This window comes from Pinus tabuliformis, chromosome 6 (genome assembly GCF_031772625.1).
Source record: "Pinus tabuliformis cultivar Carrire ecotype Pingquan chromosome 6, CPIR1, whole genome shotgun sequence".
In the NCBI taxonomy this organism is placed as follows: Eukaryota; Viridiplantae; Streptophyta; class Pinopsida; order Pinales; family Pinaceae; genus Pinus; species Pinus tabuliformis.
In genome coordinates this window covers 898,210,917-898,236,340 of record NC_142292.1, presented here as the reverse complement: position 1 = coordinate 898,236,340, position 25,424 = coordinate 898,210,917, and the positions used below count along the sequence as shown (strand labels likewise).

At 33.3% G+C, this 25,424-nt stretch overlaps 1 pseudogene; it reads right to left on the bottom strand.

Annotated features, from left to right (window-relative positions):
* Positions 1 to 14,892: 14,892 nt before the first annotated feature.
* Positions 14,893 to 20,152, bottom strand: LOC149261823 (elongation factor 1-alpha-like; annotated as a pseudogene).
* Positions 20,153 to 25,424: the final 5,272 nt, after the last annotated feature.

Genomic DNA, 25,424 nt, shown 5'->3' with positions numbered 1-25,424 from the left:
TGAGACGATGGGAATAAGAGAATGCACCCGCAACGATTTTGGTAATATTGTTGTCAGGATTCAATCTATTGTGTAAGGTGTCTCCGTATTTAATTATTGAGCCGAACGTACACCCCCAGAGTTCAGACTGAGATGACGTGTAAGTGTCTCTGTAAGGTGTTTGTTCATCATCACACTTTGAAATTGAATTTTTGTTTATTTAGGGTAATTTTTTTAAGTTAAAAATAAAAATAAATAAATAATTACATAAAATATTTAAATAATATCAGTTTTGCATTTGAAAAAAGTGGATCCTTCTCTATTCAATGTTGGTTATAATTATTATTAGGTTAGATTGGTATTAAAGATGGATCTATGCTGATTATTATTTTTATCTATAAGGTCACAACCAAGTCAAACATCAAATTGGTGTATGAGACTCCTTGTTTGTGGGACAAGGGACCCACCTCCACACAAATATTTGACTACTAAGTCTACGAACTGCTCTTAACCATTAACCCCATTGGATTCACTGTATTCAATATATTAGAAATTGGTACTCTTATGTATTCAATATCTTAGAAAGTATCATCATTAGTTTTAGTTGATGTTTGTCTTGTTATGTACTTTACAGTAATCAACCCCTCTCGTCTTGAACCTGTGACCTCTTAGGAAGACACATGCTCTTAACCATTACACCCATTCAAATTAGAAAGTATCATCAATACTCTTATGTATTCAATATCTTAAAAAGTATCATCATTAGCGTTAAGTTGCAATGTTTGTCTTGCTATGCACTTTAGGGTAATCAAAGTAATCAAGGTTACACTTAAAACATTAAATTGCTTTAGTATATAATTCGGTAAATTCTAAGAGGTGAACATATTTGAATGCAAATTTTTATAGCTATTCATATTGTAGATAGATTTTTGGAATTGAGTGTAAAAACTTTTTGAAAAATGTTGCGAGAGTGTCCAACAAATTTTATAAAAAAAGACAAGTTTAAGGGGAGACATTTTTTTTCTTAAAAATTATTATTATCATCACATAAAAATAATTTTGACCTTAATTACCCCTTAAGCTTGTTCCTTCTTTATATATTTTCATCAATACTCTTATCATCAATACTCTCATATCATTATTATTATTATTTATTTTTTGGGTCTTTGGGATAAACATATCAGTGACTCTACTTACACAATTAAGTTCCACCTATCACATATTTTACATACTTTGCTTTTAGAACATATTTTACGTAGTTTGCTTTTCTTTTAATTTGAATGTGTAATATTTTAAAAGGATTCATATACCTTTGGACCATTTCATTTACTTAAATTACATATAATTAAAAATTAATAATAAAGATACTAGAAATATGAAATATAAAATAAAATAATATAATATTTGTATAAATAAAAGAAAATATAAATATAAATAAAAAAAAATATATAAATTTACATATATAATTAAAAATGAAATAAATTTAAAATTTATATATTATTCTTATTATAATTTTGAAAAATATGAAATTTAATGATCAAATTACTATAATTAAAATTTTAATAAATAAAATTGATTTCATAAATTATAAGACAATTAAAATTCTAACTTTTAATAATTATAAAACAAACTTTAACAAAAAAAACATAAAATATATATATATATATATATATAAAAAAAAACATAAAATATATATATATATATATATAATATATATATATATATATATATATAATTAATTTAATAATTTTTTTATTATTTTAGATTAAGAAAACGTAAAGATACTTCACTGAAAAATTTTGCATCTCAACCATTGCTAAAGAGACTCACATCCTAGTTAAAGAAAAACTACTACAAAGTTTGACACCTAGAAAACTTTAATAGAGACGCTGCCCAAGGAAAGCCTTGTAGACGACACCTAGAAAACCTTAATAGAGAAGTTGATTTGGAGATTAGTAAGGACTGGCTCCCATTAGTGAGTTACTTAAAGACAACTAACAATGAGAAATAACTATTTTCCTTTATTTTATTTTTTATTTTTTTCCATCCCATTTTTCCTTTAGTCTTTTTTATTCAAATTCCTTTTCTAGTCTTTATGATTTTTTTTTTCCACTTTAAGCTTAATTTACTCTCCCTTTACATGTTTATAAACATGTGCCGTTATTTTTATATTCTTATTTATATATCGTTAATATTGATATAACGATATATTATTATTATTATCATAATATAATTATTAGTTAGCAATAATATTAATAACTTTGCATGTTTATTATATTTAATTTTTAATTTGAAAAATAATATATATATAGATATATTTATAAAGTAATTATAATAATAATATTAATATTAATAATATTTTTTTGTTAAGTGGTTTAGTATATATATATATATATATATATATATATATATATATATAAATATAATAATTTATATATATATATATAATTATAATAACAATATTAATATTAATAATATATTGTTTTTTGTTTGTTAAGTCGTTTATTTTTTTAATAGCAAAAGGTAAAACTAGATCTTCGTGACATTTAATTGTGAGTGGCTTTATTGACCAAGCCTATTCTCAACCAATTATACTAATAAGATTTGACAATATTAATATTGTATTATTTAAAATTTATATTTATTCATATTTTTTTTATTAATTAATTTTATAATATAATTTCATTTCTATTATATTAATTAATAGATCACTGTATTTATAAATACTCATTTTTAATATTAATAATATTTAAAATTTATTATTTTTTTGGTTCTTTTTTTTCGAGAGTTCTTTTTCTTCTCGTTTTGTTGTAAGTTTTATCCAACCTTAATATACCAAATAAAAAATATTTCGTAACTTAAATTAAAATGATTTCTTTTGTATAGCTCACGGGGCTTTGGATTGATGGTGAATGGGTGCACTGTTAAGGCACTCCTTCTGATAGGTCACTGGTCCAAATCCTCCTGGGTGCTTACCTACAAAAAAAAAAGATTTCTTTTATATTTGTAGAAGAATGTTTTTAATTTCATATTTTGCTTAGGCTTATAGATACACATGTCTAAGAAAATTTCATGCGTTGCATTAAAATAGTCCATCTATTAGATTATGATATATTACTTTATATGATATTTTTTTTACTTTGTATGAGTGGATTTCTTTTATATTTGCACAATGATGTTTTTAATCGCATATTTTCCTTAAACTCATAGATACATTAAATTAAAAAATTACATTTCATTTCATGATAGTGCACTGACAATATGGTTTATTTGGTGGGGATTTGAATTGAATCTCATATTTTGCTTAAACTTATAGAGACACCATGTCTAAGAAAATTTCATGCGTTGCATTAAAATGGTCCATCTATTAGATTATGATATATTACTTTATATGATATTTTTTTACTTTGTATGAGTGGCTTTCTTTTATATTTGCACAAGGATGTTTTTAACCGCATATTTTCCTTAAACTCATAGATATATTAAATTAAAAAATTGCATTTCATTTCATGATACTGCAGTCACAATATGGTTTATTTGGTGGGGATTTGAATTGAGAAGGAATCTTTTTCGATAAATGGAGGATGGTTTTATGATGGAAACTAGTTTTGTTTTTTCATATTATATAAATAAGTTATATAATACTGATAATTATTTAAATTGATTTAAATCTTTTTATAGTAGATGAAAATTAATTTTGGAAGCTTGATAACTTTTCTTTATACACATACAAGAGAGTCTATAAATATCAAGTTTTAAACTTAGATTACTTACTTAGTATTGCCTCATTCCAACAACTAATAGCTTGTTAGAGAACATTCAATGACATTCGACTTATCCCTTGATATTTTGTTTTCATGGAAGAGTTTTATGTTGAAGGGAACCCTCCACCTCAAAGGATTTATATGTTACTTTGCTTGCGAGGTGGGTAAAGTTATGGGTTGGGTTAAGAAAAAGAAAATCCACAAATCCCCACTCTTCTAAAGAAGTCATCCAAAAAAATATTCATCTCCTCTATAGAAAAAGGCTCCCAATTCAAAAATTTTAGTGATGGTGAGTTTGAAATATATCCTTGAATTTACAATAGAATTAATGGTGATTATTAAGGAAAGTTTGCATTAATTTGACAAAACTCTTATTCACATGTTATTGGGCTATGGCTAATCATACAAATCTTCTGTAATGGCTTACTAGGAATGAGTAGAAATAGTTGAAGGTAAAATTTACTCTTAAGGATTTTGCACTACCATTTCAATGGCATGAATAAAGAACAATTGATCATGGAAACAAAGCATGGATTTGGGTTACTACTTTTTTGGAGTCAAACCTTAGTTCCATAAATTTAGCAAACTAGTCATGATACTTATTTATATAACATTAATATAGGTATGGCCACCAAATCTCCTAATATACTTCTAGAAGAGTTAATGTTTTGTAGGATATTTATGTCTTCTTTGTAAATTTCTTAACAACTTGGAAAATGTATCACCACACCAATGGGATTAAATTTGTGGAGATTTACTTAAGTGAAGGTATTAAAAGTATGTCAAGATATAATGCAAAGGAAACCTGTTCCTCCAAATTGTGGATTATGAGAAAATTATTTTTTATTATGGAATTTGTTAACAATAATATTATTTAAATGATGATTGTTCACTAGTATCAATTCCTCTAGAAAAAAAATATATATATGATCCAAATCAAGAGGATAATCATAAATGAAGAAGAATCCTATAAAGTTAGCTTCAAAGTAAAAAATAAAGAAAATAAGTTCCCTCTCCTACCGATAAGGCTTTTAATGTTGATTTGGATTAAATTCCTACCTTTTTTTATTGATAACCCCTTAGGAGGGCTAAACATCCTCCAAGAATAAATGGGGAGTATTAAATTCTCTCGTAATTTAAAAATAAGGAAAGATAAAACAAAGGATGACTAAAGAAAATCATTGCATTGTTTCAACATTACTAGATATGGAACATTAAGTGTTGGAAGTTACACCCTAAGGTTCATCCCAAGAAAAAAAAGAAGAACCGAGAATCGGTGTATAACTAATGCTAAAGGAGAAGAGTACATGTTAGCACTAGTACTCATGGAAGAAAAAGTAAAATAAAAAAAAAAAATTTAAGGGAGAAGAATCATAATGGGGGAGAACCACTTTTAAATATAATGGTCTCTCTACAAATATCAAGCTTTACTAGTAAGGAATCCATATCCTAGATATTCTCGGACATTCTTGATGATAGTTGGTATGTAATTAGGTCCTTTAAAACTTAGGGGCAATGATTCAATAGGTTGAATCAAGTCATGGTAAGAAAACTTGTAGTATAGTTTTCACTAATTTTTTAAGGTTGCAATAATTTCTTTAGTATTCATATTTGTTGGTCATAAAAGCATATCCTTCATGCACATTATATTTATAATTTGTTAAATATAAAAGAAACAGGTGAAGTAATTATCATTTTCTTAGATTTGTCATCAACTTGCTAAGGCTTCTTTGAGTATGACAATGGTTGCATAATATGTGTAAACTCATAGGAAAGCAAGTAACATTGTATTCCAAAGTGAATAGTAAGACATAAAGAGTTGATTGTGTCATGTTCACATTCCATATATGAGTATAACCATGACAAATTGAATGAACATCATGTATTCTCTAATTTCACATGCACATAAGAATGGTTGAATGTTACAATGATAGAAACATGTGTTTCAGTTCTCTTATTTCCAAAATTCCTTCAACAAAGGAAGAAGTAGAAGAAAATCAATATCAAAATTTTAGAGATGTAGACATACAATCAAAATTTCATATCTTATGTGGAGGAAAACTTAATGCTACTCCTAGGATTATATTTTCTTTTCTAGAGTTCATGAATGGCGAGACAAAGGCACTTCATATTTGACACAACCCCATAGGAATTTGAACCTTCCAAGGGAATTGATATATTGGGGGAGTACACAAAAAATTCCCAAGAAAATGGAGAAGGTATGAATTTTGGAAGGGTATAAAGAAATATGGAAATAGAAAATTTGTTACCATCAATGAAAACTTTCAAATGGCCTTAAGGAATTATATCCTTACTCACTAGAGAAAGATATAAAAGTTGAAAATTTTGTAAATATATTGGTATTCTACTTGGAGCATCTGGAATAATGAGAGAAGTGAATCAATAGTAATATATGAGAACTTCTAGAGGAGGTACCTACATGAAACTAATGATGTATGTTTGCTCAAATCATCAGCAAATATTTAAAATGAATTTGATCGTAAATGTGAGCATTAAATATTATCTCACTAATGAAGATCGTTGTTGGTAAATAAGTAATAAGACAAGTGAAAATACACAATAAAGGTGGAATTATTGATAAAATAAAGGAAGGTGCAGAATTTATGGTGTTGAAATCATAACAATTGAGAGATGTAACCTAAAGTTGTTCAAAAAATTTAACAATTGGAATGCATTGAAAAGAAAGGATGAAGGCAATAATTATTTTTTCATGCTGGGCACCTAGAATATGGTAGTAATTCCCATTTCCAATTCATTGATAGGATGAATAAAAGAAGGTGATGGTTGCAAGGAATCCGCCAACAGGGAAATTTTTAATAAGGATCACAACTAACAAGGACTATAACCAAAAATGACATGGCCAATAAGGTAGTTGAATAGCAAGGAAATTGACTAATAAGAAGTTGCCAAAAATGTGATCACTAACACAAAGTGGATTAGTAACAAGGCTCATGACGAAAATGAATAATACTGACAAGGAAGTCATTAATGAAGTAGTGCCATCAGCAAGTAAATTCTTGATAAGAAAGGTCATTCAAAAATAAGAAACCCGACCCATGTCACAATTCCCAAAGTCATCGTGGCCAATTAAGAAAGATTACTACAAATGTGATATCTATGTTGACTCCACATGAAGCTATACATAAATGCAATGGAAGGAAAACAAATTATGAAGAAATATTGAATATGGTGGGAAGTTTTTATATTGATTTAGATCATTCCTATGAGATAGTTAGTGTTGTCAATTAGTAGGAAAGTTGGTAATGGGGGGAGAAATTAAAGAATATAGATATAATAGCATGGAGTGTAGATCCAACTCATATACTTGTGTGGGTGCTTCTTAATCTAGATCATTATCCGATTGGCCTAGCCAAAATTTACACCCCCAACTATGAAAGAGAGCATTCAACCTTTTAGCATTAGATGGTAGATGACCTCAATCTATGCCGTTTATGTAGTTTGTGGTTATTTTAACATGGTGAAACCAAAATAAGACAAGGGCATACCCTTTCTTGGACTTGTCAATTAGATAAGTAGAACTTTGGTTAGCCTTGAAGGCCCAACATAACATTTTTTAGCCCAACCTCCATTCACAAAGTGACTCACCTAAATAGCGATTCACATGGACCAAATTTCATAATGGAACTAACTGGATTTTCTAAATGTTAGATGAGGTTATTACCTCTAAGAATAAGTCCTTATTCTTTGAATTAACTAGTGGTTACCCACATGAATTTGACAAGATGATCACTCTTTAAAATCATCAACCAAATTGGTTATCATTTCCTTAAAGGGTCAAAGTGATTCACATGTAGCAAAAACATTGCATTCTTAATTTCTCCAGCCTTAAAGTTCCAAGATGTTTAGTTAATACTCATGTTATTTTCAATCTCACCCTTGACCATGTATGCATATTAGTGAGATACCATTGTGGAAGGATGCTCTTTTTGGAACTATAGCATTCTTGAGATGCTACAACTAATAGATTACTAAACTCCATTTTGGATGCAGCTATGTGGTACATAAATAGATAAAATGGATTAGGAACTACCTTTAATGGGCCCCGTTTGCTGAAGATAAACAACTCTATAGTTTTGGGCTTCATGATTTATTATAAGTGTAATATATGTGGTTTATGCAAGGAAGTCAAATATGCAATCAACTGAATTAGCTCAAATTGGGTGAAAATCCTATGAAAGCCTTATTATGTCCATAGCCTCCAAAGAGGATAAGGAATCCATATTTACCCTTGAAACCATCATGGCCTAATACGTGACCAAGAATATGATACTAATTTGAATAATAGGAAACTACTGCAAAGTGTTGATCATGTTCCATGAGATCTTTTATAGGAGAAATGATAGATTTGGGAACTAGCCTTGACCTTGGATAAACTAGTTGTCATCATCAATGTTATGGTGAATGAAAAATCTCATAAACTTGATTGGTTTCATGTATGAATTCTAAAAGCATACTCAAGACTCTATTCATCCTAATATTCTATATATTATAAGGGGGTGGTTTAGCAACAATCATTGGTTGTGGGTGTTAGTAAGGGTTCATCAAGTTGGTTCCCAAATCCATGTACCTTAATATCATTAGAATTGGTATTCCATCACCTTTCTCTATTCATCCTACAATATTTTAGAAAATACCCTATCTCTACTATTAACACATCATGTTTAAGATCATCCAACCTATGGATATCATCTTCATTAAGTGGTGATATATTCTAGACAAGTTATATTTGTGTGGGAGGGCTCATTCTTCTGGCTTGTGCTTTGTTTGCCAAGATTGACTTTGAGAAGCCATACAATAGAGGTAAGTGACCTTTTATGTAATGATCCAATCACCTTAAAAAATATAAGAGTTAGATGAATAAAATCAAATTTGAGGGGCCAATCTCCTTTTACAATGAATCCATTATGAAAGGAAAGATGAGATGATCCTAAGACTATGTCCTCTTGGCATATATATAGGACAAAAATGATATTGTTATAATGGATGTTGGGTGTGGAGCCTGATTATCTTCTGTATTCAAGGGTATCGCCGCATTGGACCCTAGTTCGTAATGGGGTGGCAAAGCTGGCCATAAAATATACGTTACAAGGGGTCCAGGGGGGGTGCCTATGACCTTTAGAAGCCCCCCCCTGGTGGGGGATCGGGGGAAGTGCCCCCGAAGCTAAAAATAGATGTAAAATTGCCTTGTAAAATGTTGTAATTTCGTAGTCAATCTGGCCCATTTGTTAGGCAGAAATCTGACGATAGAAGTTATGTTTAATTTAGGGTTTTTTGGCCCTAGAAGGAAACCCCTCACTATAGATGATGGAATTGTATTGCATCTATGTATATCTGTATTCTGAGTGAGGAAGAGAGAGGAGATTGAGAGCGAAGAGGGAATTATAGCAGATCCACTATAGGTTGTATCTCTTCAGTTTGTTGGATAATATAAAAGGAAGGACTCGTTGTTTCTCCATGGATGTAGCCCAAATTAGGTGAACCACATATATCTATGTCTCTCTTGTTTTATCTGTTTTATGTGTTTGTATTTCTGCAATATATTTTATGTGTTCCGTTGCTTTGTAATATATAATTTTCTAATAATGGAAGCATACAATGAAAGTTTTTGGACTACTTATTAAAATAATAATAGAAATGTAGTAACTCAATATCTAGATCTCAATAAGGGGTTTTGTGTTCATAACATGCTCCTCCCATTCAAAAAAGGGTTTTTCTAAAAACTTGACTAACTATGGGTGTTTCTATATGGATAACTCATCTTCTCATGTCATCTTTTAAACTGGCAGGTTCTTCCCTCTAATGAGGTTCTTAGTAATTGCTCGATTTTCAAACTACTTAATCCCTGTTTCAAGGATTGATTCTAGTTCTAATATGTTTTTCCTTTCTTCATCAATCTCTAGTAATATATTTTAGGTTAGGAAGTTGTCACCAATTTCCCTATTTAAGAAAGAAACATAGAAGGTTGGACGTACACGTGAAGATGGAGGAAATCCTAGATTTGTAAGCCATACTGCCAATATTTACACCACTTTATAGGGGCCATAACATGTAGGTGCTCATTTATTGTTCTTTTGTTGTTGGTTGAGTGTAATGCCCTCCTCCCACATCTATCCAAGTAACCAACCAACATGGGTAAACATGCGATGCGAGGCTACTATGATTGAACTTGACCTCCTATGTGACCTTAAGGAAGTGGAATTGACAGAACACATCAACCAACCTATCCACATAAGAAACAAAACCCTTAGGAGACATGTCAGCCACTCAGACATCCTGTCCACAGGTCCCACTGATGTTATGGACATCTTAAGCTTTAGTCGCTCTCGCGCTATAGGCATGGGAGCATCCAGAAACCTAGAGTTTCTCTCACAAGCTTTCTTCCAGCGTCGAGAGACCCAATTTTCCAATTATGTGCCCACATCCCTAGGATTTGAGCCACTTTTTGAGGCCCAGAGACTAGGTCACTGCCTAGAATGGAATGATAGCTTAATATCAGTCAAAGAACAGGGAAATAATTATGCAAAAGCAATAAGTTAAACAAGACCTTAATCAGACACCTACTAGCCATGACAGGAACTTCGTCAAATATATCATCAACACGTAACCTATAGGCGCAAATAATAGAATTAAGTGTAGGGATCCCAAACTTATCTGAGAATCAATATGAACCATTGTTACCTCATGCCATTTGTTGCATTACCATCTACTAGGCCATAGATACATTATCCATTCATTTACAAGTAAAACACGCTAAAATCCATACGTAGTTGTTGTTATAAAACACACATATAACCATCATAATAACAACAAAAATACTCATGAAAGTACAACCATATAAATCACATATGATCCATCAAAATGATCATAGTAATATAAGGAGAAATAACCTTTCATTAATGATGCAAAAACCAAACCCGGGATGGGACTTCCACATTCCACCTGACCATAGAATGGTTGAGCCAAATCACGCTTCAACCATTACCCCTGTGACTCAAACCAAAAGAACCGACCAAGGCATAAAGAGGCCAAACCACTTCACCCTCATTAATATAAACCAAGCTTTACTGTAATCCATCCCAGATCACTAGGCCAACATAATGAACACATCATAACATGCTTTATCATGATCTCCACCTAATCATTAGGCCAAGCAAGCGTAGATTCCACCTGATTTCTCCACCTACAGCATGAGGAATTTTCCTGTCTCCTAGTCTTTCAAGCTTTACCACAATCCAAACCCGGATCATTAGGCCCTAAATTGAGACCCACTATCTAGGCTTTACCGCATATCCCAAACCCAAGATTACTAGGCCCAACGGAGAGTAAACCACCACTTGGATTTACCGTATATCTTGCCATTCACCCAGAAGGATTCCTAGGCCCACCGAGGAAACACAATCCTGGCTTTATGACAACCCATAGTCTGGCTCATGGGTCACTAGGCTACTGGATTTACCATGATCCATAGTGGCTACTGGATTTACTATGATCCATAGTCTGGTTTAGGGACCGCTAGGCCATGTGCTCTATCATTTGAAGATCCACCTCACTTAGCTTCGAATCCATCTAGCAATCCAGATCAACCAAAACATGAGAACCCCATCACACATTGGCTATCTAGAAATGCCAAGGTTAGGCTGAAAACACTGTTACACCTAACAAAACCCATGCCACAACAACAAAGAACCACATGCAATATCATGAATGCCAAATCTAGCAAGGAAAATGCACATGCAAATCGATACATGTAATGAATCTAGTTGTAGTTGCTTGATCCTACCTTTCCCTACTTGATCTTTGCTTCCTCTTGTCTTATTTTGCTTTCTTGATCCAATACCAAAATTTATCCAAGAAAAATCTAAGTGTCCAAGAGTGAGAGAGAGAGAGAGAGAATAATGAGAGAACTCCAAAAATCAACTGAAAAAAGGTTACCAACTAATCCTCAGAAGAATTTTTATGAATGAAGCTTCTATTTTCTTCATTTTCCATTATTTTCCTTCAATTTCCTCCTCACATGCAACCTGTGACCTTTCACCTCCCTTTTCTCCTAATTTCCATTATTTTCATAAATAAATGTAGCAAAAAATGCAATTTTTCCTTGCCAAATCCTTATCCATTCCCTTTGCCAATTTTTTTAACCATAAAAAACCAAATGAACACCCCCTAGGATGTCTTGCCCAACATTCAACTTGGAATAAGTGTCCCATCAACCATGGTTATTTTTTTTGCCTTTATTAACTTTTATTACATGGAATTTTCACCAGGGCTGTTACAGAACCCTCCCCTTGGGGAACACCATCCTCAGTGTTAAACCACACCAAGATCTCAACAAAAAGGCTTAAAAGAAAACATACTACCCATAGAGCTTTATAACATAGCTCGATGCAGTATTTACAATGACCACCCTGCTGAAAAGAAAACCAACATAACAACATAATGACATGAGATCATAATGACATGACACCCATACCACTTATTGTAGCTTTAGAACATAGCTCATGGCTGTATTTACATCGATATACATATGTACATATAACAAACATCATCAAAACATATACCAAAGCATATACCAAAATCACACCAAAACACCAAGTCAAAACTGCTTTGCTTCAACCAACAAACAAGGAAGGATACATATCCCACATCTAATCCTCCATTTTCCATGTATCTTCATCTAGCCCAAAGTGCTTCAACTGCACTTTAATTTTATCGATTGCTCGGTTCCAAAGCATGAGAACCTTTTTTCTGCAATATACACTGGTACCACTATGTGAATCATGCTTGTTTCTCTTGTGCTTGTATGATTCGACCGTCATCTGCCTTACAACTTGTTATCTCTTCCTTTAAGCTTCTCATTGTATCTGCCAAATTAGAAGAGTGCTGCACATCACACTATTCATTTGATGCATAGGGATACTCTATGTAGTCTACCACCTTGCTAGACATTTGATCTCTTTCCTACAGTGCATAATATGTCAGATAAACCAAATCACAATAAATCAACTTACCTTAGCATAATTCGGGGAGGATACCTTGTCTACAAGAACAAAAATTAGCGTGATACATGTATAACATAAAGATAATAACATATATACATATAACAAGTAAGTGCATCAATGCATAAACATCATTCTAGCTATGGTCTAGTCATCAATGCAAGACCATATCAGCAATGCATGCTATGACCTCATGCATGAAAATGACCATTACTCCATTGTACACATTTCCACATGCAACCATCAACATGCATAAGAATTTCCCAATCAACTACACATACTGATAAACACATGTGATCGAGCATAAGCAATCAATGCTTGTAATCAACCTACAAGACTGATACATGTAATCAAAACATTCAAGAATGTACGTGATATATGAGGATGTAGTCAAGCGACATATAATCAACATGTAAGCGACATATAACCATATGTAACCAATCATATACTAATGATGATGCATTCCACAAAGTCAATCATCAAGTTCCTCATGACAACCTTACTACAACCAAAATAATCATCACACAATGCAACAAACACACAGAATGCAAGTGTAAGAAACACACATGCAATTCACATGCATGCATGGCCAATGCACACCACCCATCTAGTCCAAGGGGTGAACCATGCTCTGATACCACTCTATAACACCCTCCTAACACATCTACAAAAGTAACCAGCCAACTGGGGTAAACATTCAACAAGAGGCTACTATGATTGGATTCGACCTCCTATGTAACCTTAAGGAAGTGGAATTGATGGAACACATTAACCAAACTATCCACATCAGAAAAAAAAACCCCAGGAGACATTTCAACCACTTAGACATCCTGTCCCTGGGTCCCATTGATGTTCTGGACTATTATAAAATTATATATTACAGATCAATGGAACACATAAAATGTTGCAAAAACACAAACAAGAAAAATGCATAAAACAAGAGAGAGACAAAGATATATGTGGTTCACCCAATTTGGGCTATATCCATAGAGAAATAGCCAGTCCTTCCTTTTATATTATCCAGCAAAATGAAGAGATACAACCTATAGTCGATGCGATGTAATTTCATCTTCTCTCTCACACAGTCTCCTCTTGCTTTCTCACTCAGAATACACATCTACAAAGCCACAATACACTTCCCTCTTATATAGCGAGGGGTTGTCTTCTAGGGAAAAAAAACCCTAAATTAAACATAACTTCTACCGTCAGATCATCTGCCTAATGAACGACTCAGATTGACTACAAAATTACAATATTTTATAAGGCAATTTTACATTTATTTTTAGCTTCAGGGGCACTACCATGGAACCCCTGCTGGGGGGGCTCATAAAAATTGTCGTCGCCACCTTGTAACCCCCTAGCGGTGAACAAATGGGTGTTGTGGCTACCCCATTATGAACTGGGGTCCAATGTGGTGATACCTCTGAATAAAGAAGATAATCATGCTCCACACCCAACAATCTCCCACTTGGAGACTGATTATAACAACTCCATCGCTACTTCATTTTTTAGACAATGACTCCACTTCGGACCTGGTTGTTTCTCATCTTAATCATGATATGTGAAGACCAATTGAAATCCATCATAATCTCATTTTCTCCCTCGTTACAACTTTTGTTAACATATTTTCAAGATTTTGGCTTCTCTGTATCTTTTCTAGCTTCAACTCTCCATCCTTGAACACTGACCATATGAAATGGTACTTGAGATATATATGTTTAGTGTTGGAATGAAATATAGAGTTATTTGCAACATGAATTTCACTCTGGATATCAGTGTATAACCTGACCAACTGCTGCTTCTTACCCAATTCATCCAGAAGCCTTTATAACCAAATCATTTCTTTACTAGCCTCTGTAACAACAACATACTCTACTTCCGTTGTTGAGAGTGAAACAACACTTTGCAATTTTGAAACCCAACTGACACTTGTTCCACCTACAATAAACACATACTATAAAATAATGTATGTTATGCCACTGTCGACCAGGAACCCAATTCTGCTTTTGACAAACTAACTCTACTAACATACTATCAGGAAAATAAAGAGGCATACAAGCACATAAAATGCAGCACACAATTCTCCATTCCCAATCACTTTGTTGGAACATTCACTTCTTTTTAGCTACTGCCTTGGTAACCTTGGTACCAATAGGCTCCTTCATTTTAATAACTTTGATGACTCCTAAAGAGACTGCCTGATGTATGTCCCTCACTGCAAAACAACCGAATGGAGGATACTCAGCAAAGGTTTCAACAACCATGGGATTGGTTGGAATCATCTTGACAAACCAAAAATCTCCACTCTTAAGGAACTTGTGCTCCTTCTCTAGTTCCTTGCTAGAACGCTTGTCAACCTTGGTCATGATCTTAGTGAACTTGACAATAATGTGGGAGGTGTGGCAATCCAAAACAGGCCTAACCATTTCCAATCTATCCTGAATGATTCATAATAACAAACCGTGCCATAAAATTGGAAGCTTCCTTTGTTGGATAGTTCTTGGAATCAGATGCCACATAACCACACTTAAGATCCTTAACAAAAACATTCTTAATTGTTGACTCCCACATTGTCACCAGAAAATGCCTCTTCAAGAGCTTCATGATACATCTCAACAAACCTAACCTCAGTGGTCTGCCCAGTGGGGCCAAAGGTAACAATCATACTTGGCTCTAAGATTATACTTTCCACACGACTAATAAGCACAATCCCAATACCACCAATCTTGTAAAAATTCTTAAGAGGCAACCTCAGAGGCTCGTTTGAAGGACGCTTAGGCTCTGAAACCTAGTCAAAATCTTCCAAGAGTGTTGGGACCTTATACCAATCAAGGTTGGTAGAATGCTCAATCAAGTTGTCACCCTCAAAACCAAAGATGGGCATAAGAGGAATATTTTCTGGGTTGTATCCAACCCTCTTCAAATAAGAAGATAGTTAATTAACAATTTCATCATAACAAGCCTTAGAGTACTTCGGTGTAGTGGCATCCATCTTGTTATTACAACAAATCATTTGCTTCACTCCTAAGGTGAACACCAATGGGGCATGTTCTCTTATTTGACTGTCTTTGGAGATACAAAGTTCAAAACCTCCAGTGGTGGAGAAAATGATCAAAACTGCCCTTTCAACTTGAGATGTTTAAGTATTCATATTCTTGATAAAATCACAATGACCAAGGTCATCAATCATAGTGCAGTAGCATTTAGTTGTCTCAAATTTCCATAGTTTGATATCAATTGTGTAGGTTTTAATCTTGTACAAAAATTACCTGCAAAAAAATTCTTAAAAATAGAAAATATACAATGATGAGAATATAAAACAAATACACAGATATTTACCCTGGATCCCAAAAATGGGACTATTAAATTGATTTTTCATTATGTTCCTTTCAATGTTACAATACATATATATACATGCACAAGCATTCATAAAACCCCAATCCATTAACCCTGGATTATAACATAAATGTAGTTCCCTTTACCTGATCTACAAAATACCATGGGAAGAAAACTATCATGCCCAAAACCATGTGTGAAACCCATGCGCAAAACCATAGGTAGGTCCGCCCACCTAATATAGGGTCTAAAAAAAAATTCCTAGGGAGCTCCTCGGACACCATGTAGGGGGGCTACCAACCCCCTGCACTCCCCAAACCCCATGCAGGGTGGCTACCATCCCACTACAAACCACCCAATAGGGGGGTTGTCGGCAGCCCCCCGACTTCGCTCGTGGAGCTAGTTGGGGGAATAAAATAACATACACCCAACAAATTGTGATACCACATTCACATTAAGACTTGAGTTTCTCAAGAACCCAAGCATACTTGAATGATCTCTTATTCATCTCAACAAATTCTTTCTCAAAACATTCAATCACACGCTTATCAATTTCTCCAAGCTTGTAGATCAAATTCCCAGTGGTTGTTGACTTACCCAAGTCGACATGCCCAATAACCACAATGTTGATATGGTTTTTTTCCTTACCCGTGATGAATTAAAATCTCTTAACAAAATCGTCTGCTTGAGTCTGGAGAATCAAAAGATTTGAAGAACAACTTCGCAATGACATAGATATCAGAGAGACTCGTACAAGATGAAGAGGAAAAAATGACTCCAACTCTAACATTAGTAGCTTTCTTTGGTAGACAAAAGTGACTAGCAGAAGTTTGGCAATTGGATTCCTTGGTACTGTTACCAATCGTCCTAGCCTAGGGACTTTGTGAACGAGAGCGAGGGAATTTCCTACACGAGCTTTAAGGTAGCAAATAAATTTTGGTGCTTGATATGGATGATGATCAATCAATATGGTGTCTTTATAACAACCTTGGCAATGAGATACTTCCAACTACCTTGCCCTGATCATCGAATGGTTGAACATGTTATGATCATTTAACATATAATCCAATGGTCCATAGTGATGACATGAGCGCAAGAGGGAGGTTCTTCTCAAAGGGAACGCCTTACGACATAATTAATATGAATCATTATTATTTAAAATTATTTTGATGTGATAGGCGTATTATTATTTTTAATTGAGGAAAAATGTTTATAATTTTGTTAATAAACAAAAATTACAACAAAATAAATTGAGTTGAGTTGAATTATTATTTTTATTATTTTTCTAATTGAACCAACATTAAGTTTTTTTATTATTATCATTATTTGATTTAATTCTTCATTTTTTCAGACACTACAACATCTCATATATTAAACTGATATTTAAATGTTTACACTCATTTACTAACATTACAACATCTTCACCATTGCACCAGAAAATATGTCTAGACCTAAAAAAATATAAATTTTACTTATTATTATTTTTATTTTATATAATAATAATAATAATTTTCTCCATATTATAATAATTCAAAAGTGATGTTATTATTTTATGTAATATTTCCATTTAGTTCATGTATAAGTTATTTATTGAAATTACATCTTACTATGGGACATTAAATATTAAATGATTTAGTTATGCTAAACCATCTTGTGATTCACATAGTATAAACAATCCCAATTGAAATCAATCTTTTACTATTTTGATTTATAAACAATATCTAACAATCTTTTATATCTCCATCTATGTATCTTCTTTCTTAAACATTTTTTTATTACAAATAATGTTATTTTAACTACTTATTCAGTAAATAATACCATAATGCATATATGCCCTAATAAGATTACAATATCTTTAGCAAATTATTATACTCAATTATATTTCTTTTATAAAATAATATGTTATAAGAGGATATATATATATATATATATATATATATATATATATATATATATATATATATATAAATAAATAAAGAGACAATATAGTCATATATGCAAAACAACACTATATTTAAACAACACTATATTTTAATTGCCTTCGAAAAGTTTATTGTAATATAAATTTTACTTATTATTATTTTTATTTTTTATAATAATAATAATAATTCTCTATATTATAATAATTCAAAAAAAGTGATGTTATTATTTTATGTAATATTGCTATTTAGTTCATGTATACATGTACGATTTAGTTACCAAATTATCTTGTGATTCACATAGTATAAACAATTCCAATTATAATCAATCTTTTACTATTTTGATTTATAAACAATATCTAAAAATCTTTTATATCTCTATCTATTTCTTAAACATTTTTTAATTAAAAATAATGATATTTTAATTACTTATTCAATGAATAATTCCATAATGGATATATGCACTAATAAGATTACAATATCTTTAACAAATTGTTATAATAAATTATATTTCTTTTATAAAATGATATGTCATTAGAAGTTATATATATATAAGAGAGACAAAAATATATGTATATATATATATATATATAAAAGAGACAATATAGTGATATATGCAAAACAACACTATTTTAATTACCTTTGAAAAGTTTATTGTAATTATTTGAATGGTTGAACTTGTTACGAAATAGATTTAATGCGTTCGAAGATGGTTTTTAATGTGTTTGAAGATGGTGTTCATGGTATGAAAAATAAAAAGCCCTACTGAATCCTCTTTATATAATTTCCATATAAATTTGAATCATGATAAACTGGTATCATTTATATGTATATACTCATTAAACATAAAATTCTTCTTTATACATATTAAATAATATGATAAATAATATATTATATAAGATAGATATGATTTATTTTTCCACGTAAATAGATAATTTAGTCACTAAATGCTTAAATTTAATTGATGATGATTATGAAAATGAAATATTATTTGAAAAGAGATTAGGTTCAAATCTCATCATTTTTGTTTGTGTAAATAGAAACTTAAAAATTATAATAATAATGAAAATCTAATAAAAAATAAATAAACACAATTACCAATACTTCTTATTAAAAAAAAATAATTTATTTCTATTTTTCTACTTTCAATGAATTTTTCGATGACAGTTTTCTATTTTGTTTTCGGTCTTTAAAATAATTCAATAAGACACCATAAAAATTTAAATGAATTTTTTTTAATTAAAAAAATTCAACATTATTCGAGGTAAACTCAATTCCAACCAAGCAAGTTAGTAGTAAAGAGAATCTCTGAATCGTAAAGTTGTCCAGTAACAGACCTGTTTCACTTTACTGTTAATTAGACTTTCCCGGACTTCCACATCATTCAGTCCATCCACAATGCTCAACATAAGAATAACTTGGAAATTATCACCCAATCATAGGCGAAGATATTGCCGGTAGCTTCAGACGCCTATACCTGAATATGGCCACAGACGAATGATGGCGCCATTGACAACATCTCCAGTCTGTCTTCCTTTCTGGACCATGCTACAACTCAATCCGTACATCAGTGTGAATTGCAAGCTGTGCAATTTGGACACATACATTTATTACCCATGCTTGCCGGAATCGTAAATATCTGCTCAGGGAACAAATTTAAACAAAATGTTGGCAAATATTGCTGGCATTGCTAGAGTGGCCAAGTTTTCTCCTAATATATGTCTTGATATATTTTTGACCTGTTACTATTTATAGTTTAAAAAGAAATGGCGCGATAGAATCTACCCACATATTTTCACTGTTCAGTACAGTCAAAACACTGACATCCGTCATCAAAATTTAAAAAAACACAGAAAAAGTTGTAGGGATCGAGAAAATAACAGGACGCCAGGACGCCTGTGTTTCCAAATTCCCTCATGAATATGACCTTCAAACTTACAGCCCTAAGACGATGGGAATAAGCGAGAAAATAACAGGACGCCAGGACGCCTGTGTTTCCGAATTCCCTCATGAATATGACCTTCAAACTTACAGCCCTAAGATGATGGGAATAAGACAATGCACCCGCAACTATTTTGGTAATATTGTTGTCATAAGAGTAATCAAGCCTTTTCATTTTGAACCTGTGACCTTTTAGGAAAGTACATGGTCTTAACCATTACGCCCACTCAAACTGTATTCAATATAGTAGAAAGTATCATCAGTACACTTATGTATTCAATAACTTAGAAAGTATCATCATTAGCCTTAGTTGCAATATTTGTCTTGCTATGCACTTTACCGTAATCAAAGTAATAAAGGTTACAGTTAAAACATTAAATTGCTTTAGTATATAATTCGGTAAATTTTAAGAGGTGAACATATTGAATGCAAATTTTTATAGCTATTCATATTGTAGATAGATTTTTGGAACTAAGTGTGTCTATCTTAAGGACAAAAATAACTTTTTGAAAAATGTTGCCAAAGTGTCCAAATTTTTTTATAAAGAAAGAACAAGTTTAAAGGGAAGACATTTTTTTAATTGTTATTATCATCAACTAATCATAATTTTGACCTTAATTATTCTCTTAATCTTGTTTCTTTTTTATATATTTTTATCAATACTCTCGTACCATTATTCAAAAAAGTTCTTTTTTTTTTTTTGGTTTACAATAGACATATCACCCTATTTACACAATTAAATTCTACTTATCACATATTTTACATACTTTGTTTTTTCGAACATATTTTCATATTTTGCTTTTCTCTTAATTTATATGTGTAATATTTTAAAAGAAATCACATACCTTTGAACACCTCATTTATTAAAATTACATATAATTAAAAATTAATAATAAAAATAATATTTTTTTAAAACATCAAATATAAAATAAAATAAAATAATAAATTTATAAATAAATTTAAAATTTATATATTTTTTATTAAGATTTTGAACCATACAAAATTTAATGCTCAAATTATATAATTAAAATTTTAATAAATAAAAATGACATTAAAACCATTTAAATTTTAAATAAAAAAAAATTATCCAAATCTTATTCAAACTTTTAATCACTGTAAAAGAAACTAACAAAAACATAAAGTTCTTATACAATAATATCGATAACTACCCATATATATATAATTATATAATTAATTTGATAGTTTTTTACATTATGGGAACGTAAAGATACGTCAACATCATGTCAAATCTTAAAAAATTTGCATGTCAACCATTGATGAAGTGACTCAAATCCTAGTTAAAGAAAAACTACTACAAACTTTGCCTAATGGAAGCCTTGTAAGCCTTGTAGACGACACCTAAAACACCTTAATAGAGACGTTGGTTTCGATATTAGTAAGGATTGGCTCCCATTAGTGAGTTAATTAATGGGAACTCACCATTAAAAACAATTATTTTATTATTATTATATTTTTTTTAAGATTCTCCTTTTCTAGTCTTTATGATCCTCTTTTTTCCACCATAAGCTTAATTTACTTTGCTTGCTTTTACATTCCTAGAAACATGTGTCTTTATTTCTGAATTGTTAATATTAAAATTAACAATATCAATATAATTACTATTATATTAATTAATAAAATTAATTAATAATAATATTGATATTTTTTTATAATTTTTATATATATATATTTTTAACAGAAACGGTTATGGGGTATTTATATTCCTCTTGGCCTGAATGCCGAAAATCTGATTACATAGAGGACGTCTGTGTCCTGGTGCATCTCACTTCTATGAATGAGAATGCCTCTGAATCTTGAAGACTTCTTCCTTGATATGGGGTCTATATTTTCGATTTCTGAAATTTTCCCCCACTTGGAGATACAAACAAATTTCTTTAAAAGCAAACAGTAAAACATGGCAGTAATCAGTTTATGGGATGGGATCCCATGATTCTTCTTCGTCTTTCTTCTTGACCCCGGCTGAGAGGAGGGCAACTTTGTTGGCTTCAATGTCCGCCTCTTTATTAAGAGTTCTCAACACATGGAAGTAATTTAGCTTCTGAAAATCTTTTCCAAGGCCCTTGATTCTAGATATCAGCCTTGCTAGCTTAAGGTCCAACGCTGGGGATTTGGATATCATTGCATTTATAATGATCTGAGAGTCACCGATTACATTAGCTTCATCAATATTTAAATCTTTGAGGATCTTGAGGCCTTGAAAGAGGGCCAGAGCCTCAGCTTGAATGCTGGATGAATGTCCAAGCCCCCAAGCGAAGGAATGGATTTTTTCCCCATATGGATTTACAATAACACCTCCTGCACCAGCTTTGCCTGGATTTCCCTTTGCTGCCCCATCAAAGAAGAGAGAATGCCTTGAATGCGATTTGAGCCAGTCTTGAAAGTCAGCTTCAGATTTTCTTATTTGCCAGTCTTTAAGAGGAAGGGCGTTTCTGACTGCTGGTTGAAATTGCAAGTCGAGGAGTGAACCCCAAGCAATGTCCTGTTGGCTGAGATTAGAATCGTCTTTAATATCAGTCAAGCACTCCTTTATATGGCATTTAATTTTGATTTCTAAGGCCTTGTTGTTCTGATTAGTGCTTCTGAAAATTCTTCTATTGCGTTCTAGCCAAATCTGCCAACAAATAATCTTTGGAAGGATGGCCCATGCTGATTTAATTACTTGATTTTTAGGAGATGGACCGGGGTATCTGACTGCCCAATTAGAAAAAAGCTCAGCAGTGGAACAAGGCAGCAGGAAGTTGGGATCCAAATTGTGAGTGAAGGAGAACCAGATTTGCTTGGAGAACTTGCATTCAAGAATTAAGTGGACAGCTGTTTCTGCGTTTTCTTTGCACAACGAGCATATGGATGGCCCGTGGAATCCTTTCCTTTGCAAGATGTCATACGTTAGAATTCGTCCATGACAGAGTAGCCAAGCAAAGAAGTCGATCTTGGGCCATGAGGGAATGCGCCAGACTCCTTGCCAAGGTGCTGGGTCAGGGGGAACGTAAGGCCTCTCGTTTAGCTTGATATATCCCATGGAGACAGTGTATCCTCTGTCATTCGGTCCCCAACCTTTCGAATCTTTTTTCCTCATTTGGGTGGGTGCCAGGCCGTGGAGGTGATCTAGCAACGTGGACCATTCAATGCGCAGATGGGGCGGCACCTCAATGCGTTTCCAGCCTGCCCATACCGAGTCGCACCATAGAGAGATATCCCACAGCGTGCACAACCCTTCTCTGTCCATCCAGTAACGCAACTCTCTAATGGAGGTTCTGTCTTCGATTGGGTCCATATTCATTATTTTGTCAGTCCAGATGTTGATCTTTCTGCCATTTCCAGGGATCCAGTAGGAGTGCGCTTTGATTAAAGGGGCTGCTTTGACATACAGCTTGAGGAAAGGCGAGTTAGGCAATTGGATCACATTCTCTAAACAGCTTAAACGAGGTCCTCTGAAATATTTTTTCCATAGAGCCAATTGGGCCCAGCCAGGCTTGGGCGCAATGATCCTCCAGATAGTCTTTGCTGCCATAGCCACATTCTGCTGACATATATTTTTAAAATTCAATCCACCTTCCCACAGTGGCTTGGAAATGGTTTCCCAGCTGATGAGAGGAATTTTCTTTTCATTCTGTTTTCCGCCCTTCCAGAAGAACCTGCGCATGAACTCATCCATTTTATTTAGAATGGTTACCGGGGTGAGAAGACCAACAAATTGGAATAGGGGGAGGCTGGAGAGCACGGATTTTATAAGGACAGACTTGCCAACAGCGTTGAGCCAGCAGTAGCCCCAGGTTTGGATCCTAGACTTGAATTTTTCAAGCTGAGGGAGCCAGTCTTTGATTGTAAGTCTCTTATGAAAAACAGGGAGGCCCAAATATTTGAAAGAGGTCCAGGAAGAGGAGGCTGCAAAGCCCAGACATCTAGATATAGCAGAGAGTATCCTGGGCGAGGTGTTCCAGCTGAAGATATGACATTTATTCTTGTTAACAGCGCTGCCCAAGGCCTCACTGAAATCATCCAAAACAACTTTAAACTTAGAGGCTGAGGAAAGGGTGGCATTGCCTAAAAGCAGTGTGTCATCCGCAAATAAGGCATGGTTTATGCTTTTGACCCCTCTTGCAATACACAGTCCATTAATTTCTTGATCTTGCATCTTTTTGTCTAACAGAAAGCTGAGAACAGAGGCTTGGATGACAAAAAGCAGAGGGGAAAGGGGACACCCCTGCCTAAGTCCTCTCGAGGCTTTGAAAAAATCAGTGGCTCTTCCATTTACAAGAGGGGAAATCCATGGCTCTGAGATGCATGCCCGGATCCATTTTATGAAATTTGCTCCAAAACCAAACTTGCACATGACTTTTAAAAGAAATCTATGATTTACTCGATCAAAGGCATTTGCTAAATCGAGTTTGATCACCATACCTTGTTCTTTTCGGAGAAGACTTGAATGTATTGCCTCTTGAACGAGAGTGAAATTGTCCACGATCTGCCTTCCCTGGATGAAGCCTCCTTGATTTTCTGGAATTATTCTAGGAAGAATAGGCTTCAGTCTATTTGCAATTACTTTGGTGATTAATTTGTACCCAGTGTTGCATAATGAGATCGGGCGGAATCTGCTGAAGTTGTTGGCACCTTTTTCCTTTGGAATGAGGGCTAAGAAAGCGGAGTTTGTGCTGCCTCCTATTTTCTGAGTATTTTGAGACTTTTGTACCATTTTGAGGAGGTCCTTTTCAACAATCGCCCAACAAACTTGGAGGAACCTGGCGGAGAAGCCATCTGGCCCCGGGGCCTTGTCCAGATCCATGTCAAAGAGGGCCTTTTTAACTTCCTCTTTAGTGATTTTGGCCTCTAGAATCCCGTTCATACGAGGAGAGATTGCTGGAGGGATAATGTCTAGCAACTCTGGGTGTTGGAGCGAATCCTGATCATCACTGTACAAGTTTTGGAAATGAGAGAAGGTTGCTTTCTTAATGTCTGCAAATTCCTTGTGCGTGTCATTATCCTCCTTGATCTCAGAAATAGTGTTGAAGCATTTCCTGGCCTGGGCTTGCTTGTGAAAAAAACCCGTGTTCCTGTCCCCTGCTTTGAGCCAAAGGTTTCGAGATTTTAATCTCCAGTATTCTTCTTCAGCTAAGCAGGCCTTATGGTAGCTCTGTTGCAGCTGAGTTTCTTGATCTAACATCTCCTCTGTGACTGTAGCTCTCTCCATATGAGTTTGATGAGAGACAAGAGAGGCTTTAATGGCTTTCCTTTCTGTTACAGGATTGGACAGGGTTTTGGCCCAACGTTTCAGAACTCCTTTAACCCTTCTAAGCTTTTCCTCCCAGATGAAGAAAGGTGAACCTTTGACAGGCTGGCTCCAACAGTCCTTGACTGTTTGCATGAAAAGAGGCTCCTTGACCCAGAGGGGACTAAATCGAAAGGGGATAGGGCCCAGATCTAGATGG